Raw genomic sequence first — 9,508 nt, 5'->3', positions numbered from 1 at the left:
CCAGGTGTTTGATTCTAAATATATTTTTACTGATTTCAGAGAGGAAGGGAGAGGAAGGGAGAGGGAGAGAGAGATAGAAACATCAATAATGAAAGTGAATCATCAACTGGCTGACTCCTGCATGCTCCACACTGGGGATCAAGCCCACAACCTGGACATGTGCCCTGACCAGGAGTCAAATTGTGACCTCCTAGTCCCTAGGTCAATGTTCAACCACTGAGCTACACCGCTGGGCTAGGTTTTTTATTCCAAATGTGCTTTTATGCCTGCATGTCACATTATCAGCACACCATCATTAGAACATACAATGCATGTTGCAGGGGCAACAGTCATGGTTTGTGAGGTGCCTAGGACCTTTTCAATGTTCAACCAATGTCACAGTAATTGTAACTTAAAAGCATTCTTATATATAATCAGAGCCCAAGAATTGTGCTTAAAACCAAAAAGTATAAATAGAAAATAATACTTGGGAGAGTTGATTTTATAACTGGATTGTTCAGGTAACAGGTGTTCTTAGGAAGAAGAGCAACTACATTAAAATTAACAACTTCATATGCATAGGACAAACTACACCGATGGGTCTCACTGAATATACACTCACTGTGCTCTGCTGCAGCAGCTCTGAGCGTTTGCTCTTGAACTCTAGGACTATGGTCACAAATGGAGTTTGTAACGTTATGATAATGAGAAGCCATATTTTAAGAGAGATCATTATTAAGTTGCTCTGCCTTGATTTGGGGTTGCCTTCCTATTTCCGCCCATCTTTATTTGGAATGAGCTGCAGTTTCTAACCTACTTCCAGGAACAGAAGCTCTGTGTGATTAAGACAATAAATATATTCACAAAACATAAATGCAGCTTTTGGGAATTTAAACATCTGCTCTGAAAATAAAACTTTTACAAACACAAAGTCATGGGCAAAATAAAACCTTTCTTCCAAGACTTTTTTATGGAACTGAAAGATCTGAAACACAAATAATGATCTTTTTCCAAATCCAGTGTGCAGGATTGAAGCTAAATCATGTGTGATGTTGGTCAACTGTATGAACTTTTATACAGCTGCAGGGCACTTGCATAGTCTTTGCACTGCTTTAGATAAAATTGCTAAATGGGGCTAAACCCCAGATTTCAGTTATAATAGGATCTAGAAATTAAATATCCAAAATTTCTTTTGGTTTAATTATTATTTTTATTACCAATATTCTCACAATAGGAACAACCTCATGTCAATATTTAGTAAATCTTTGCCTAATTTATTTTTTCTACCCTAGAAATGCAAGACAGAAGAGAAAACCACTTATATTCAACTGCCTCCTATTTCAGTAATTCTTCAGTTTCAGCCAAGAATTTGCATGGTGTTTTCATTCCTAGAGAAATTCACTATCTCCTTTTTTTATATAAATGCTTTTATTTTTTATTGAATTTATTGCAGTGACATTTGTTTAACAAAATTATATAGGTTTCAGGTGTACAATTCTGATACATCATCTGTAAATTGTATTTTGTGATCACCATCCCAAGTCCAGTCTTATTCCATCACCATTTCTCACCCCTTTACCCTCTGCTACCTCCTTCCCACTATCCTTTAAAACCAGTCTGATATCCTTGGAAATTACCTGAAATATGGGACGAATTTTGCAGATATTAATCACCACAACAATTTAAAAAGCAAACTAGCACATCTTGGACCCTGTGCAGGTCTGCTGGGAACAGGACTTCTAAAAGGAAAAATATGTCTGGAAGGCTGTGGTCCAAGGCCATTTTTGCTGGCTATAAGCGGGGTCTCCGAAACCAGAGGGAATACATGGCGCTTCTTAAAATTGAAGGTGTTTGTGCTCGAGATGAAACAGAATTCTATGTAGGCAAGAGATGTGCTTATGTGTACAAAGCAAAGAACAACACCGTGACTCCTGGTGGCAAACCAAACAAAACCAGAGTAATCTGGGGAAAGGTAACTCGTGCTCATGCAAACAGTGGAATGGTTTGTGCTAAATTCCGAAGCAACCTTCCTGTTAAGGCTATTGGACACAGAATGCGTGTAATGCTGCACCCCTCAAGGATTTACACACTGACAATAAATAAAATGGATTTGTTTTCTAAAAAATAAATAAATAAATAAATAGCAAACTAATGTCCAAGAATAAAAGAATGATTACATAAAGGTTGATAAATCAATTAAATACAATATCATGCACCATTTAGTAGGATGGTTACATAGATTATAGAGCTGAGTGAAAAATGTTTCTAGCATAACAAGTCTTCTCATAAATCAAAAGAAGTCCATTCTGTGGTGCTTTAATTGAATCCACAGATAATTGAGCTGCATACTATTATAAATCATGTTTGAAAATAGATTCAAAATTGTTCCCTGAGAGTTTTCATTTCTGACAGTTTTTACCTGCACTCTTCTCTCCAAAAGACAATATTATTGAAGTTACCTTCTTCATACATATTATTTTATTTTGAATCCTCATAAAATCCAAAGAGGTAAACATTATTAGTTCACTAGAGTAGTTATTCTTATGAGTCAGATAACCCCAAGGCATTAGGTATATTTAATTGCCAAGTCAGCCAGTCATCAAGTTTTACTTGCTACAGTGACTGCCTCCTTTTCTAGCAACAGAAAACAAAAGTCCAGATCAGTGTGGTTTAAAAAATATAACATATATGATTTTACGGTTTCTAGTAACTGCACAACAAATGTTAAAGATAAAATTATAAAAAACAACCACCAATTTTTGCTAAGTCTTTGAAGTGTACCCTGCGTTTTCTATTTACAGCTCATTTGATTCAGATTAACTACATTTTAGGTGCTCAACACCCACATAAGGCCAGGGGCTACTGTTTTGGACAGCGCATTTAAAGACAGTGATTGTGAGACAATGTTGAAAATACTATGTAGATAAGTTATGACATAATAAGCATTGTTCTGTAACACCATGTGCCCCTTTAAACTATAATACCATCTATGTAATTCAGAATATATTTTATTCTGGAAAGATAAGGGCCTTTTATATCAACCAAGCTTTCAAATCAATCCTCAGAATAGACTTTTTAAAAAATTGAATGAGTTCCACAAGTGAAACTAAAACTTTCATTTAAAAAACAAAAACAAAAACCTAGGGTTGTACTTTATAACAGTTTTTTAAAAATACCCAAAGAATGGGCAAAACAAGTGAATGTACAGTTGTGCCCCTATGCATGTTCCTCACTTGCTGCCACAACTAAAATTAGACTTCCAGGTTTAAAGTAATCTTCCTGTAAAAGCTAGTTTATGCTATAAGAACTTTTCTGGAACACAACGAGAGAATTTATAGTCTAATGAGGGCAACTACAGCAAAGTAAACAGGCATCAAAATTATTATAGTGTGATGACTGCCAAAGTATAGATGGTGTGGTGGAAATACAGAGAAGGGGCTGAAAGCCGGACAGGAGGGTTGTGTGGTGGAGTCAGCTCCCTGGAGAAAGAGAAGTCTAAGCTAAACCAATACCTGGGTCAGTGTTAGCCTGGTGAAAAGAGTCTGAAGCAGAGGAAACAGGATGTTACAACGCCAGTGGTGAGAGAAGCATGGCAAGTCAAAGAACTGGGAGAATTAAGAGTGGGGGTGGAGGTGGTGGCAGATGGAGAAATTAAGGTGGAGAGTAAAGGGCAGGTTCCTGAGGCTTCTTATAAACTAAGGACTTAATCTTGAGAACAATGGAGACCTCTTAAAGGCTTTGAGTGACTGCTTCTGCCTCTTACCATTTTGGGGTTTCTGGTTCCCTAATCCCTTGAAAATCTTAGGACTAAAGCATTATAGAAGGGCTTCAGGGGAAAAGACAAAAATACAACAAGGAGGGGGGAAGGCTCAGTCAAATTCATTCACTGAACTTAGAAAGTGTTTTCTTGGTGATTCCTAGAAGATCCCTTTCCCCCCTTTGTATGGTCTGGCTGTGGTTTCTTTAGAGTTTCATAAAATTAATGGCTTGTAACATCTCATTACAGGGCAAGTCTAAGGGCACCTTTCTCATCATTGCCTGAATCTCTGCTTTAAAGGGGATCCCCAGGATAAAACTGCTTCTGAGAGATGGACTGTTGTTCTATTTGAGGACTTCCTTTCAACAAGGGGAAATTGTTTCAAATCCCTCCATCTAACACACACACACACACACACACACACACACACACACACACACACTCACACACACACACCATGAACTAAAGCAGAACAAGAGCAAAAGGAAGGGAGGGAGGAATGACATCAGCAGCTTTCAGAATCATTGCCTGTACATGACCATATGCTTTGTCTCCCAGTGATGGACAAGAGAACAGAATCCCCAGTCCAGCCATCCTCCTCTTGAGAATGTGCAAACATAGTTAATGCCTCTTTTACAGAGATCTTTGGTTTTTCTTTTCTAATTTGTTCAAGGTATTTCTCCAACCTGACATTCCACTACCCTCTATAATTAATTTTCTTCTTCTGACCGTCTTAGCAGCTTTTTCTCAGTTCTGTTGCTAAACCCTTCAAGTCATTGCTTAAGGCCATTTACTCTTATTCTATCCTCAGGGAAGATCAAACAAAAGCTAGTTAGCAGCTGCTGTCCAAAAATTCTGTACATTCTGTTTTGTAAAATGTTTTATTTATTGATTTTTAGACAGCGATAAGAAAGGAGAAAGAGAAAAACATCTTTTTGTGTTCCACTTATTTATGCATTCATTGGTCAGTTCTTGTATGTACCCTGACTGGAAATCAAACTCACAACTTTGATGTTGTTGGGACGATCTGATCGACTAACCAACTGAGCTACCTGGCCAGGCTCAAAAATTCTGCACATTCTTAAGAACCATAACCATGAGCCACTGAGCGCTCTCTCTCTCTCTCTCTCTCTCTCTCTCTCTATTATGTTTCTCTCTCTCTCTCTCTCTCTCTCCTGCTCTCTGATCTATTTGTAATACCACTGCCTAAACATTTTTTTATTTTCCAGCACCCAATCTTTTTTGTGGCATGCTCTGAAAAGTCCTCTTAGGTTCTTTACACCCCTCTCACTGAGCGGGGTTGGGAAAGATGAAACACCACATTCTAGTAGGGCTCTGGCTATTTAGGACGATAGGCAGAACACATATCCCTGGGTTTTAAAAAATAGTGAAACCCAAGATGATGCCAAGGAACTGAATAATGAGCTTTACTGGGCGTTTATTCTTCCTATACCCATGCCACTCAAACAAGAACAAGGAACAAACCTAGAATAAAAGGGCTTCATAGCAAAATTAAGGTACCTCTGGGGTGAGCCATGCAGGAGAAAGTTTGCCAACACCTGCCTATAGTTCATTTCTGACTCAGTCATGAGTACCAACTTAATTCATTCTTCTGAGAAGAAAGCCAAGGTATTTTAAATGCAGAGCTGTTTAGATTTGCTACTCATTCTCATTCTGCAAAGTTAATAACATTTTTGAGGGTTCATTAATCTTAACAAGCTTAGAAAAAAACATTTTCATGTTCTTGCTCTCCAACTATCATCTTTACAGTATATTTTTACATAAATAATTGGTTATGGCTCAAAATAAAAAAAGCTTTGACAATTATCAAGCAGCCTAAGGATTTTTGAGCTTGTTCTGGGATGTGAGATATCAGCACCCTGGATGCCTGGAGACCATGTGTTATCTTATGATAACATTCAACTCACTTCTCTCTAGGCTCATAGAATACAAGTTTTTCATCTAACAGCTGAAATGGCTGTGTTCTGTTTAGATAATATTCCCTTGCTGAAAAGTTAGTCTCAATGGAATTTTTCTGATTCAAGTATAAATGCAGACTAGGATTAGTGTCTCTAGTAACCTGGGTGTCCTCAAAAGCATTTCATCCCTGTTCTCTTAAGACAAGTCCTGTAAATGCTTTGCAGATCACTGTGTCCTCTAGATTAAAATATTTCCCTTCACAGGTTAACAAGTGGAAAGCCTTCATTCCTACGCACATTATAATTTTTCTTTGTGGCATGCACTAAAGACCTCTGACTGGCTATAAAATTATTTTATGTTCCTAGTATTCCTAGTCCTCAAGTAAAAATACTAGCTGTAATTCAATGATGACAATGTGGTATTATTCATAAAGCATTCAAACTGTACTTTCCAGTTTTAGAATGCCATCAGAACTTCCTGATTGAATTATAGTCGACCACTCAGCTGGTATCCTTTTCTCTGCATGAAAATTACTCAACTCTCCCTAGGCAGTGTGGTTCAATTGGTTGAGTGTCATCCCATGCACTGCAAAGTTACCAATTTGATTTCCGGTTAAGGCACAGGCCCAGGTTGCGAGTTCAGTACCTAGTTGGGGTGCATATGGGAGGAAACCAATCAATGTTTTTCTCTCTCTCTCTCCCTTCCTCTCTCTAAAATCAGTAAGAATATGTTTTTCTAAAAATTACTCACAAGCATTTTTCTCCAAGGGCTAGCTACATGGAAATTCCAAGTGAGTGACATTTTGCATAATCTTTCAAAAACTTCTTCAGGGACATTCAAGAGCCAAGAATTAGATAAAACTATTAAAATAAATGCTGGTTAAAAATTTAAAAACAAACAAACAGCAAATGTGATGAAAATGTATTGGTAGTTTTCCAAAGAGAAAAGGTGATGTCTGAATATATAATTCACTTTCACTGTCTGGTTTCCAAACCAAATACCTAAATTGATGATGTGGATTTAGATTAATAGTATCAATCATTTGTTGGTTAGGCAGAAGGGGGAATGAGGTTTTGCTTATTTGTTTATTGGGGAGGGTGTCTTGTTTTGTGCTGTTGCTTAAAACATTTATCTATATGACCCCCAAAAAATCCATTTATTCATAGAAGTTTTATTATTCTCATTCATGGCTTGAAAACATCTCAGTGTTTATATTCGAGACAATAATTTTACAGGTGACTTTCTTTACTGTATTCAGCATCTCTGCTTCTAGCACATAATCAAACATCTTACTTTACAAGTTCTTTCCTTGGTCCTTGCCTCATTTATTTCACATGTATTTCCCATAATTTTATAAATTACCTTTTTAAAAATAATAAGTTAATCTTTTCCTGTGCAGTAGCTTTTTAAGACTGTGTCCAGTGGCAATATGTCCAGCCCCGCTGGCAGTGAAATATTTAATACTAAGTAATGTAACCAGTCTTTTAAGCACAAGCCCTCGGGCTCTACACTGTAACTGTGTCATACAGAGAGTCCAGATATGTTAATCCTGATTCAGTATGTACATGACATGTAGACATGAACTTGTTTTATGCCTGTAACTGGGACTCTGTCTTTCTGTATCCTTGTTTTGTTTCTTCAAAACTATGCTAATAAAATGTGAGCAGACTTGCTGCTTCGTTGAATATTTAACACTCCTTCATTAAATCAGTTTACTGTCAATAGCAGATTTTATTCTAGGATCTGAGGAGAGGAAGATGGCAACAATTTGATAGCTAGAAAAGGCAACCTCTAACAATGTATATTTTTATTTCATTATCATACATTCTTCACCTTCCACCATTTCCTAGTAGATTTGTGCAATCTAGAGCTACTAGATGCATTTTGTGTTTTATTATTAAAGAAAGTCATTTAACAGTGAGTGCATAATAAAGCTAAATTAACATGCCTCAGGATAATTATCTTAGTACATACATCCATCTATTAGAACACATTATTTCTAATCTTATAATGCTAATCCTTTCAAATAAGACAGAAAAATGCTAATATTCTCCTCTGACTTTAACATTTCCTAGATCATTAATCAGCAAACTGGAGTTATTGTCATTCATAAAATTAGGTCATATGGGTCAGTGGCTAATCTTGATGGTAAGACACTTATGTGTAACTTCTGACTAGAATGATTTGTTTTGTTATTGCCAATTAGTAGGCCAACTCAGTCATAAATTTGTTTTCTGGGCCTAGAATTATGTGGCTCAAGCAGATTTTCAAAATGGCAATACAAAAGAAAACCATAATCAGTATAATTTTATACCTGTGTTTCTCTTATTTAAATACACACTTAATCCATGATTTTAGTGAGTTGCCTTAAAAAAAAAATCCAGAAACTTGGCTTTACACTAAACTTGTGGCAAACAATTTAACTGTTCCTTTCATATAATTTGGTTTATAAGGCATCCCTTAGTAACTGGAGTTTTCATATAATTCTGAATTCTTCCAAAGTGCCATTTTACTAAGATGGTTCTACTAAGACCTCTCCTAAGAGAGTTCCAGCATTTCAACTGCCTGCATAAAATACTCAATGGCATAAAATAAAGATGTAGTGCATCACCCTGAATTATGCAGAAAGCTACATAAAGAGACTGAGTTGTGTGTCCTTTCCTACTTGCCCTCCATGTCAGCTATGAAAGAACCCCTCATAAGGCAACATAACACCAAGAGTAATTATTTTATGCCTCATCTCTTAAATATTCACAGCTCAGCAAGAAGGCAAATGAAGAGAGTGGCTTTTATGCCCTCTGTCTAGGTGTCCTTCCAGTATCACATGAGAGGACCTTTCAAAAGACAAATAACACCCACAGTAGCAGGTTTATTTCAGAAGAGGAAGGTATGGAATAGAGATTTCCACAGATGAGATTTGGAATGATCTCGTGCTTTGCCACTCATCTTGCGAAGGACCACCTCTCCAACACCAAGAACAATAGCTTAAAGACTTCTGAACAAATATCAACTCATTGACTACTCAGAAAGATCTCTTTTCTTTCAATAATTTCAATTTTATGTTTGCTTGTTCTTCTAGAATTCCACTCGACCAATCCTTCTCCTAAAATGTCACTTATATCCTATTCTCCTTTTAGCAGTTTTGCCAGCTCCCTTTCATTACTGTCCGCCACTATTTTCACTGCCATTCTATTATCTAGTACTCACTTGGAACACTCAGCCAGCCATCCCCAAACTTTTCAGAGACTATGAAGATGGAAACAGAGGATTAGAAATTAGGGCTCAAAAGCTCTGGGCTCTGGGCTCTCATCAGTGAGTCACTATCACATATGAAGGAAGAGCGCTGAGAGAGGTTAAATATCTGGACCCAAATTCCCACCTTACCACTTACTAGCTGTATGAGGATAAGGAGCTTATTTAACCCCTTTGGGCTTTCACCAATAAAATGAGGATAAAAACTATACATACCTCATCGGGTAGCTATCAGGATTACTGAGGCAATACTTGGAAAGCATTTAGACTCCAGGCAGCAGCAGCAGCTTTCTACCTGAAAGAGTTTTGCTGAAGTAGGGGAGGAGCCTAAAGGGGACTGTGGGAGAAAGGCTCTTCCCTTCCATCTGGCCACAGCCATCAGTAAACCAAGAAGGGCACTTACAAGTACATCCAGAAGCTATGGAGGAAGAAGCAGTCAGATGTAATGCGCTTCCTTCTCAGGGTGCGCTGCTGACAGTACCATCTGCTCTCTGCGCTCCACAGAGCCCACCCTCAGCCCCAACCGCAAACAAAGTCCACAGGCTAGGATACAAGGCTAAGCAAGGTTATGTCATACTAGAGGCCCAGTGCATGAATTCA

At 37.5% G+C, this 9,508-nt stretch overlaps 2 pseudogenes across 1 annotated transcript; both read left to right on the top strand.

Annotated features, from left to right (window-relative positions):
- Positions 1-1,682: 1,682 nt before the first annotated feature.
- On the top strand, positions 1,683-2,120 carry LOC107181379 (annotated as a pseudogene). Its single transcript, XR_001515913.1, has one exon. The product of XR_001515913.1 is annotated as a 60S ribosomal protein L35a pseudogene (transcript).
- Positions 2,121-5,323: 3,203 nt separating this feature from the next.
- The window catches only part of LOC102764318, a 7,869-nt pseudogene continuing 3,684 nt past the window's right edge, over positions 5,324-9,508 (top strand).

Source organism: Myotis davidii, unplaced genomic scaffold (genome assembly GCF_000327345.1).
Source record: "Myotis davidii unplaced genomic scaffold, ASM32734v1 scaffold128, whole genome shotgun sequence".
In the NCBI taxonomy this organism is placed as follows: Eukaryota; Metazoa; Chordata; class Mammalia; order Chiroptera; family Vespertilionidae; genus Myotis; species Myotis davidii.
This window is presented reverse-complemented; position numbering and strand designations above follow the sequence as displayed.